The sequence below is a fragment of the Jaculus jaculus genome, chromosome 9 (genome assembly GCF_020740685.1).
Source record: "Jaculus jaculus isolate mJacJac1 chromosome 9, mJacJac1.mat.Y.cur, whole genome shotgun sequence".
NCBI classification, from domain to species: domain Eukaryota; kingdom Metazoa; phylum Chordata; class Mammalia; order Rodentia; family Dipodidae; genus Jaculus; species Jaculus jaculus.
This window is the reverse complement of record NC_059110.1, coordinates 54,622,260-54,634,043: the sequence shown is the minus strand read 5'-3', so window position 1 is coordinate 54,634,043 and position 11,784 is coordinate 54,622,260.

The window sequence follows — 11,784 nt, the reverse complement described above, 5'->3', positions numbered from 1 at the left end:
AAACCTCCACACTCATTTCCACAATGGCTAGACCAGATTGCATTCCCACGAGCCCTGTGGAAAGGTTCCTCTTTTTCCACATCCCCGCCAGCATTTATGATCATTTGTTTGCAAGATGGTAGCCAATCTGATGGGAGTGAGATGGAATCTCAATGTAGTTTTAGTCTGCATTTCCCTGATGACTACTGATGTAGAACATTTTTTTAGATGCTTAAATGCCATTTGTATTTCTTCCTTTGAGAAGGCTGCATTTAGCTCGGTATTATTTTAGATATTTGAGGTTTTTTTGTGATTGCAAATGAATTTTTGGATTTTTTTTTCTATTTCCATGAAGAATGCTTTGGAAATTTTGATAGAGATTGCACTAAATGTGTAGATTGCTTTATGGAAGATTGCCATTTTCACAATATTGATTCTTCCAATCCAGGAACAAGGGATGTTTCTCCAATTTCTAGTGTCTTCTGCTATTTCTCACATGAGTGTTTTAAAGTTCTCATTGTAGAGATTCTTTACTTCCTTGGTTAGGATGATTCCAAGGTACTTTATTTTTTTTGATGCAATTGTGAATAGGAGTGATTCTCTAATTTCATCTTCTGTGTGTTTGTTGTTAGCATATATAAAGGCTACTGCTTTCTGTGTATTTATTTTGTATCCTGCTACATGGCTGTAGGTTTTGATCAGCTCTAACAGTTTGCTGGTAGAGTCTTTAGGGTCCTTTATGTATAGAATCATGTCATCTGCAAATAATGATAACTTGATTTCTTCCTTTCCAATTTGTATCCCTTTTATGTGTGTCTCTTGCCTTATTGCTATGGCTAAGACTTCCAAAACTATATTAAATAGAAGTGGGGACAGTGGACACCCTTGTCTTGTTCCTGATTTTAGTGGAAAAGCTTCCAGTTTTTCCCCATTTAGTAATATGTTGGCTGTAGGCTTGTCATAAATAGCTTTAATTATATTGAGATATGTTCCTTCTATTCCCAGACTCTGTAGGACTTTTATCATGAAGGGATGTTGGATTTTGTCAAATTCTTACTCTGCGTCCAATGAGATGATCATGTGATATTTGTCCTTCAACCTGTTTATATAATGCATTACATTTATAGATTTGCATATATTTAACCATCCCTCCATGTCTGGGATAAAGCCTACTCAGTCATGGTGAATGAATGACCTTTTTGATATACTCTTGTACTGTTTGCCAATATTCTGTTGAGAATATTTTCATCTATGTTAATGAAGGAGATTGGTCTGTAATTTTCTTTTTTTGTTCTATCTTTGCCTACTTTTGGTATCATGGTGATGCTGGCCTCATAGAAGGAGTTTGGTAGAATTCCTTCTTTTACTATTTCCTGGAAAAGCTTAAGAAGCAATGGTATTAGCTCTTCCTTAAAGGTCTGGTAAAATTCAGCAGTGAATCCATCTGGGCGTGGGCTTTTTTTAGTTGGGAGATTATTGATATATGTTCAGATCTCCATGTTTGTTATAGGTCTATTTAAGTGATTAATCTCATTTTTATTTAATTTAGGTAGGTCATATAAATCAAGGAAAGCTTCCATTTCTTTCAGATTTTCATACTTTGTGGAGTATATGCTTTTATAGTATGTCCCTATGATTTTTTGAGTTTCTCTGGAATCTGTTGTGATGTTAACTTGTTCATCTCTGATTTTATTAATTTGTGTCTCTTCTCTCCTTCTTTTGGTCAGATTGCTAAGGGTTTATCAATCTTGTTTATCCTTTCAAAGAACCAACTGTTTGTTTCATTAATTCTTTGGATTGTTTTTTTTTCTTTGTTTGTTTCTATTTCATTAATTTCTGCCCTAATCTTTATTATTTCTTCCCGTCTACTGATTTTTGGTTTGCCTTGTTCTTCTTTGTCCAAGGCTTTAAGGTGAAGCATTAAGTCGTTTACTTCTGCCCTTCCTAGTTTCTTAATATAGGCACTTAAGGCTATAAATTTACCTCTTAGAACTGCCTTCATTGTGTCGCAGAGATTTTAATTCTCATTATCGTTTGAGTCATAAATTTTTTGATTTCCTTCTTGATTTCTTCATTGACCCATTCATCATTTAGTAGTGTATTGTTTAATTTCTATGATTTTGTGTATGCTCTCTAGCCTTTCTTGCTTTTTTTTTTTTTTTGTAGTTTAATTCCATTGTGGTCAGATAGAATGCAAGGAAATATTTCAGTTTTCCTGAATTTGTTCAGATTTGCTTTGTGTCCTAATATATGGTCTATTTTAGAGAATGTTCCATGTGCTGCTGAAAAGAATGTATATTCTGCAGCCTTTGGATGAAATGTCCTGTATATATCCGTTAGGTCCATTCTTTCTATGACCTCATTTAGTCCAGATGCCTCTCTGTTTATTCTTTCCCTGGATGACCTGTCAATTGATGAGAGTGGGGTGTTAAAGTCACCCACCACCACTGTGTTTGGTGTTATCTGTGACCTTAGTCCTAATAGTGTTTGTTTGATGAATTTGGGAGCCCCCATGTTAGGTGCATATATGTTTAGGATTGTAATGTCCTCCTGTTGGAGTGTGCCCTTAATCAATATAAAGTGACCTTCCGTATCTTTCTTGACTAATGTTGGACTAAAGTCTGCCTTGTCAGATATTAGGATAGCAACCCCTGCTTGTTTTCTAGGCCCATTTGCTTGAAACACAGTCTTCCAACCTTTCACCCTAAGATAATGTCTATCCTTTGTAGAAAGGTGAGTTTCTTGTAGACAACAAATTGTAGGATCCTGCTTTTTCACCCAGTTTTCAAACCTATGTCTTTTCATTGGGACATTGAGGCCATTGATATTAAGAGATATTATTGAAAGGTGTATATTTATGTTTCCCTTTTTGTGTGTGTGTGTGTGTGTATGTGTGGGTGTGTGTTCCCGATTGTATGTGTGCTCTCTTGTGTTAACTAGTATTTGAGTATTGTTTGCTTTTTCCAGGTTCCTTATATGTGTGATTTTCCTTTTCTTCAGCATGGAGTATCCTACCAAGTATTTTCTGTAGAACTGGTTTTGTCTTCAAATTCTTCTTTTACCTGCTTTTGTCATGGAATGTCCTTATTTCTCCGTCTATTTGAATGGATAGCTTTGTAGGATAAAGTAACCTTGGTTGACAGTTGTTATCTTTCAGAACTTGGAATATATCACTCCAAGCCCTTCTGGCTTTAAAAGTTTATGTTGAATAATCTGTTGTAATCCTGATGGGCTTGCTTTTATAGGTAACTTGTTTTTTCTCTTTAACTGCTTTTAATATTTTTCTTTGGTGTGTGTGTTTGGAAGTTTGATTATAATATGGCTAGGAGAGGTTCTTTCCAGGTTTTGTCTGGCTGGGGTTCTAAAGGATTCCTATATCTGCATTGGTACCTCTTTCCCAATTTGGGGGAAATCTTCTTCTATGATTTTGTTGAAGACACCTGATATGCCTTTGGAGTGGAATTCTTCTCCTTCTACTATGCCCTGAATTCTTATATTGGATCTTTTCATAGTGTCCCGAATATCTTGAAATTCCCACTCATACTTTTCTAGAAGTTTGTTTTTCTCTTTGTTGAACTGTATTAGATCTGCCACCTGGTTCTTCTAGCTTAGATATTCTGCCCTCTCCTTCATCCATTCTACTGGTGAGATTTTCTACAGAGTTTTTTATTTCATTAACTGTGTTCTTCATTGCTAGTAATTCTGACTGGTTTTTCTTACTATTATTTATATTTCCTTATTTATGTCTTGTGTTACCTTCTTTATTTCATGAAATTGGTGTCCTGCATCTTCTTTGATTCCTTTGTTTTCCTCCTTGAGTTCCTCTTTGATTCCTTTGATTTGCTCTCTGACTTCTTTGAACTTATTTTCAATCATTCTTTTGAAATCTTTCTCAGGCATGTCCTCTAACTCATTCTCACTGGAGGTCATTTCTGATGCATTAATACTTTTAGATGGATTTATATCGTCTTGCTTTTAAGTGTTTCTTGTGTTATTATGTATATATTTTGGCATCTTGGATTAAGTTAGTGCTTGGATTTTCTAGCTAGCTGGGTATTCTTAGCTGTATCAATTGATTTGATGTTATATATTTTCAGGGTAGGAGCTTAAGGTGTTAGATATGGCTCTTAAGACTTTCAGAGTATCTACAAAGGTGCTCTTAGGGGTTGAGTTTCCCTGCAAAAGGAGTATTCAAGTAGGCTGAGTGGAATAAAATATAGGAAGATTCTAAAAGTTAACTAAACACCACATTCAATCAAATACAGCCGCAAGTATGTATGCAAGAGTAGTTATTATAACAACCAGATCCTCTATCAACAAAGAGGTTAAGATTTCTGGTGTGTTGAGGGATTCAAGTCAGCTTGTGACCAAGTGAGACCCTTCCCTGGTGCAATCCCAGTTACCTTGGATGAGTTTGGTCTCAGTCAAGTTGCTGCCTGGGTCTTCGGGCTGCTGTTCTGATTTCTGGAGATGGGCACTGGGTTTTCCTGTGGGGCAAACTGAGCCTGGCAACTGTGGCCCTGCAGATCATCACATATACTGCTGGAACTGCTGCTGCTATAGCTGCCTCTGCTGAATCTGTCACTGCTGCTGCAGAAGCTGCTGCTGCTGGGTCCACTGCTGGAGCCATCACTCATGTTGAACCTGCTGCTGCTGGGTCCACCGCCGCTGCTGCCAGTGAAGCTACTGCTGTGGGATGTGCCGCTGCTGCTGCTACTGGGTCTGATGCTGCTGGAGCCACTGTTACCAGTTCTGGAGCCACTGATATTGCTGCTAGACTCTGCTCCTGCTTAGGTCCTACTGTCAGCTCAAGTTGGCGTGGCCAGATCCCAGGACTGCTGCTCTGTTCACTGAAGCTGGGCACAGGCATTGGGGGAGGGGAGGGACCTGCAGCTGTTCTAGTTCTCTCGCTGTTCCACGTGTTCTTCTACCTCATGGTCTGCTCCTCTGTTGCTCACTGTTGCTCTCCCTTCACGTTTCCTGAGTTGCGGAGAGCTCCAAGTGAGTGGAAACACCCCACACCTGGCTTTTCCTGTGGCTGGAGCCGAGTCTGGTGGCTTTGTGGTGCACCGCCACTGCCGCAGTTGGCAGAGATGGGGCCACTTTTTCCAGCCTCTGTGGGCTCTGGAAGCTCTGGATCTCTTCTACTTCTCCACTGTCACTTCAATTTCCTATACACCTCACTTTTTAGTAAAAGTGTGTATTTTGCCTAGATTTTTTGGTCTTTTTCCCCCCTACGCTGTTTTGGCATGGTACCTATGCTGCCATCTTAACCGGAAGTCCTGTTTTTTGGATAATCTAATAATCTTATAATAATAATTCTTGATTATGGTAACAGTCATGTTATATATAATCATCAAAATAGTAAATAATTTCACGTATATTTGCAAGGTTAAAAGTAGGAGTGAATAATTGGGCAGATAAAATAAGTGTAATTTTTTCTTTTTAAGCTAAGATGAACTGATATTCCTTTCAAACAATGATTTGTGTTATATTTGGTGACTGGGGAAGACTGTGCATTGTATAACAAAATGTTTAATGCTATATACGTCTTACATCCAATTGAAAATTCATACTACTCTTATAAATGCCCCCAAAGTCTGATGAAAAATGCTTTGCTAAACTAAGCCTATATGGACTCTAATTTCACCTAAGCTTGCTAGGAAATTAATTTTACTTGTTGATTATCTAGGTGTCATGCTGACAAAATCCATACTGAAATTAATGAGATGCCTGTCACTGAGGAATATTTGAGATTTTTTTATTCTACTCAAATGGCAGCTTATAGGTCCATGCTTTCATAATGTCCCCTTCACCATCCTCTATATTAAGCATTGCTTACTGAATGTCCACTCCCAGTGTCTTTCATTGCATTCTATGTATTTTGACATGTATCCACCTCTGCAGTTTCTCACAGAATAGTTTACTCCACCCACCATGCTCTGTAGTACATCTTCTCAACCCTTCTCCTTGCCACCCTCTGGTACACACTAATCTTTTTTCTCCTCTCATTGTTTTGCCGTTTATTCAATACCATGTAGCTAAAATCACATTATATGTTAGTTTTTAACTTTGGCTTATTTTGCTTAATATGGACTTATGAGGTATTTATGTGATTTTGTGGCTTAGTATATCATTTCTCTTAGTAAATAGTATTCCGTAGTCTGGGTACACCACAGTTTGTCTATTCATGTACTAATTATATTATCTTTTCTTCTTGGTTATAGTAACTATGTATAAAGATGCTAAATATACATGTATAATGTGCATATGATGTTTCATGACTTTAATCCAAGCACTGAGGTAGAGGTATCATGTAGGTTCAAAGGTCATCCTGGGCTATATGATGAGTTCTGGCTTAGCCTGGAATAGATTAACATCTGGCCCAAAGTGTTTGTATAATTATATACTCTACATATGGCAATTAGTAGATAAATATAAATTTGTTATGATAGCATTCTATATCTGTAAGAACTTTAGGAAAAGATTAACCATACTAACCAGAAATTTGGAAGATATACTTTAAAAAAGACTTGAACTTCTAGCAATGACAAATAAAAATGTTTGAGGTAAAAAATACAATAAATGAAGGTAAGAGATTGATCCTAGCTATAAAAAGATTGATGGATAGGAAGACAAGGCAAAAGTAAGTACTCAAAATAAAGCACATGCAAAAAGAGGTACAACATAACCTAACAAAACAGTGCATCCTGGAACAAACTTACAATGTGCTATTAGAAGTCACTTGAGTGGATTAACAAGAAGCAAATTTCTGTAATAAAAAGCTTATTGATTAAAACTTGTATAATTTGTTTAAAATTCTATTGTCAAAGATTTAAGAAGCTCAGCTAACCTACACTAAACCATAATAGATTACACTGACATTGCTTAAAGCACAATTAAAAAGTAAAAATAAGCAGGGCATGGTGGTGCACACCTTTAATCCCAGCACTCAGGAGGCAGAGGTAGGAGGATTGCCGTGAGTTTGAGGCCATCCTGAGACTACATAGTGAATTCCAGGTCAGCCTGAGCCAGAGTGAGACCCTACCTTGAGAAACAAAAACAAACAAACAAACAAAAAAGTAAAAATACTGCTGGGCATGGTGGTGCACACCTTTAATTACAGCACTCAGGTGACAGAGATAGGAGTATCACTATGAGTTCAAGGTCACCCTGAGACTACATAGTGAATTCCAGTTCATCCTGAAACAGAATGAAACCCTACCTCGAAAAACCAAACAAACAAACAATAGTTTACAATATCTAATGATATCTCACAGATAGAAGAAATTGATACCAGGTATAAATCTGGGTCCCTGAAGGAATTAAAATTACAAAACAAGCATAGAAAATAAAAACATAAACATCAAAAACAGAATGTAACCAGTATGTGTAGCAAAAAATTACAATACAAAAGTAAATATAATCAATCCATCGCTTAAATATCTATGAAGCCTAAATAAATAAAATAAAGAAAATTATAATTTTTTGAATTTGAATATACATATACATAAATCAGTGAGAATTAAAACACAAATTAAATATATAGTGTGTACACTATTCCCACCACATATTTAATATGTCTTATAAACCCCATAAAAAAATAGACATTAAATTACACAGCACGACTTCTGGGCAATATGGCAACTGCCTAACTGCACCACAGATCCCTGTGAAAGAAAGGCAAGACATTAAGTGTGCACTGGGTCTTTTAAGGGAGAGCGATCTCCAATAGATTGCCAGTGGGAGGGCATAGAAGGTGAAAAACAAGGAATGGCTGATTCCCTCATGGGCGGGTAGCCCACCCCACTCCTCAAGCAGCCTCTGTATCCACAGCCCCAGTTTCAGGAAACTCCCACACTTACTGTAGGAAAGGGTCCTAGTCCAACATAGTTCCACTTGCCTCACTGCACAGGGGCGATTGCCATGCTACCCCTTGGAGCTCAGGCTCCTTTGATCAATTTGCATTCCAAATGGCACTGCTGTGCTGATCAATCCCTGCTATACCTGCGTTTGGAAGCTTAGACTGCTTTACCCACTCACACAATTACTGCTCCAGCCTCCACACATTCACGTATGAGCCCAGGCCCATTGCAACTGGCACTCGAGTTCAGACTGTGTCTGTTACTTGTGCGAGATCAGGGGCCATCCCCTCCCTGTCTGCCACACCAGCCAACCACCATTATCCTGCTGTGTGGGAGCACAGACTGCTTCCAGGTCCCAGTGTTCCCCACCAGAGTTTGGGCAGCTTCAGTGCTTGGTGCCTCAGTGTCCCTCCTAGTGCAAGTGCAGGCAGCTTCGGCACATTACCATGTGAGAGCTCAGGCAACTTTGGTGAACAGGCCAGGCAAGGGCTCAGGCAACTTTGGCAAGAAATGTAAGAATGAATTCCATGAATCATTAACAAAATCAGAAAATGATGTGAAAGGGAGCTTGACAGAGGGATGGAAATTATACATAGAAAAGTAGTAGAAAATGCAAACTTAATTGAACAAGTCCAAAACTCTCTAGAAGCTCTCAAGAATAAAGTCAGTCATGTGGAGGATAGAAACTCTAAACTGGAAGCCAAGATGGAAGAAACAGTTTGAGAGTTCAAAAAATTCAGTAAGTTCAAAAGTTCCTGTGAAAAGAACATGAAGGTATTGTGAGATACATTTAAATATCCTAATATCAGGATCATTGGATTACCAGAAGGAGAAGAAATTCAGACCAAAGGCATGGAGAACTTATTTAACAAAATGATTGAAGAAAACTTCCCCATTCTCTTAAAAGAAAGGCCCATAAAGATATAAGAAGCCAATAGAACTCCAAACAGACTGGACCAAAGAAGAAACTTTCCAAGACATATTCTCATTAAGACTCTAAACATTGAGAAAATCCTAAAAGCAGCTAAGGAAAAACAAAGAGAAAATCCTAAAAGCAACAAGGGAAAAACAGCACACCACATTTAAACGTAACCCCATCAGAATTACTCTAAACTTCTCAATGGAAAACCTGAAAGATAGAAGGGCCTGGAATGAAACATTGCAAAGTCTAAGAACTACTTACTTAGCAAAAATATCCCTCATAATAAATGGTGAAAGAAAAATTTTCCATGACAATACTCAGCTTAACAATTGTATAAACACAAAACCAAACCTACAGAGAGTATTTCAGGAAATTCTCCACAGAGAAGAAACAAATAATCAAACTCAAATGCCTAAAAGAAGCAGATCACAATAACCAAACTCATAGGAGTCACAAAAAACTTCAAAGTCCATGAAAACACCAACCCACATATACCATCACAATATGGCAATGATCAAACCAAATCTCACAGTCTTTACCCTAAATATTAATGGCTTTAATTCACCCATCAAGAGATACAAGCTAACTGGATGAACCAACAAACTAGATCCCTCAGTCTGTTGCCTTCAAGAAACCCACCTCACGACTAAAGACAGACACTTCCTCAGGGTGAAAGGGTGGAAAAGAATATTCCAGGCAAACAGGAATAAGAAACAAGCAGATGTAGCTATATTAATGTCGGATAAAATAGACTTCAAACAAAAATAATCAAAAAAGACAAAGAAGGCCACTTCCTACTTATCAAGGGAATGATCCATCAAGAGGACATTAAAGTCATAAATCTATATGCACCAAACACAGGGGCACCACAGTTCATAAACCAAAACCTACTTGACAATAAAACAGAAAGAACCACCAACACCACCATAGTTGGGAAATTCAATACAACATTATGAGTAATAGACAGATCATCCAAACAGAAACTCAACAGGGAAGGAAGAGAGCTCCACAAAACCAAAGACCACATAGACCTAATAGACATCTACAGACCTTTCCATCCCAAATTCACAGACTAAACATTCCTCGCAGCAGCACATGGAACATTCTCTAAAATAGACCATATACTGGGTCACAAAGCCTGCTTCCACATATTTAGGAAGATTGACATAATTATCTAAATGATATAAGATCACAATGATATATTGCTAGAAATCAACAACAAAAGACCCACCAAGAATCCCAATGGCATTTTGAAACTGAAAAGCACACTTTTAAACAATGAATGGATAGTGGATGAAATAAAAAATGAAATTATTTAATTTCTAGAATTGAATGAAAATGAGAACACATCATACCAAAACTTATGGGACACAGTGAAGGTGTTCTGCAGGGGAAAATTCATAGCACTCAGCCTTCATAAAAAAGACAGAGAGATCCCAAAACAATAACCTAACCATCCACCAAAAGGCACTGGAAAATCAAGAAAAATCCAACCCAAACAGCTACATAAGGAAAGAAACAATTAAAATCAGAGCAGAAATTAATCAATTGGAAGCTAAGAAAACAAGACAATTGACAAAACAGAGAGCTGATTCTTTGAAAGAATAAACAAGATTGACAAATCCTGGCCAATTTCATCATGCAAAACAAAAGAGATGCTTCAAGTTAAAAAAAAATTCAAAATGAAAAAGGAGAAATCACAACAGACATAAGTGAAACTGGGAGAATCATCAGAACTTATTTCAAAAACCTCTACTCCGGTGGACTTCTGGTTAAGATGGCGGCGTAGGTACCACGCCAAAGCAGCCTGAGAGGAAAAAGACCAAAAAACCTCAGCAAAATACACACTTTTACTAAAAAGTGAGATGTATAGGAAACTGAAGCGGCAGCAGAGAAGTAGGAGAGATGCAGAGCATCCATAGCCCACACAGGCCAGCAAAAGCGGCCCCAGCAGCTCCGCCAACAGCGGCAGCGGCGGGGTGTACCAGAAAGCTGCCAGACACGGCTCCAGCTGCAGGAAAAGCCAGGTGCAGGATTTTCCCCTCACACTGCGCTCTCTGCAACTCAGGAAACGTGAAGGGAGAGCGGCAGTAAGCAGCGGAGGAGCAGAACGCAAGGTAGAAGAACACGTGGAACAGCGAGAGAACCAGAGCAGCTGTGGCTCCCTCCCCTCCCCCAACGCCTGAGCCCAGCTCCAGCGAACAGAGCAGTGTCCTGGGACCTGGCCATGCCAACATGAGCCGACAGCGGGACCCAAGCAGGAGCAGAGTTCGGCAGCAACATCAGCAGTTCCGGAACTGGTACCAGCGGCCCCAGCATCAGCAGACCCAGGAGCAGCAACAGCGGCAGACCCAGAAGCAGCAGCAGTTCCAGTAGCGGGGGTGCTGATCTGCAGGGCCACAGTTTTCAAACTTGGTTTGCCCCACAGGAAAAGCCAGCACCCACCTCCAGAAATCAGAACAGCAGCCCGAAGACCTAGGCAGCAACTTGACTGAGACCAAAATCATCAAAGGTAACTGGGTTTGCACCAAAAGAAGGGTCTCACATGGTCACAAGCTGACTGGGATCCCTCAACAGACCAGAAATCTTAACCTCTGTGTTGATAGAGGATCTGGTTGTTATAACATCTACTCTGGCATACATATTGGGACTGTTTTTGACTGAATGGGTACAGTGTTTAGTTAACATTTAGGATCTTCCTATATTTTATTCCACTCAGCCTACTTGAATACTCCCACAGCAGGGAAAGACAACCCCTAGGAGCACCTTTGTAGATACTCTCAGAGTCTTAAGAGCCACATCTAACACCTTAAGCTCCTACCCTGAAAATATATAACATCAAATCAATTGATACAGCTAAGAATATCCAGCTAGCTAGAAAATCCAAGCATTAACTTAATCCAAGATGCAAAAATATATACATTATAACACAAGAAACACTAAAAAGCAAGATGATATAAATCCATCTAAAAATATTAATGCATCAGAAATGACCTCCAGTGAGAACAAGTTAGAGGA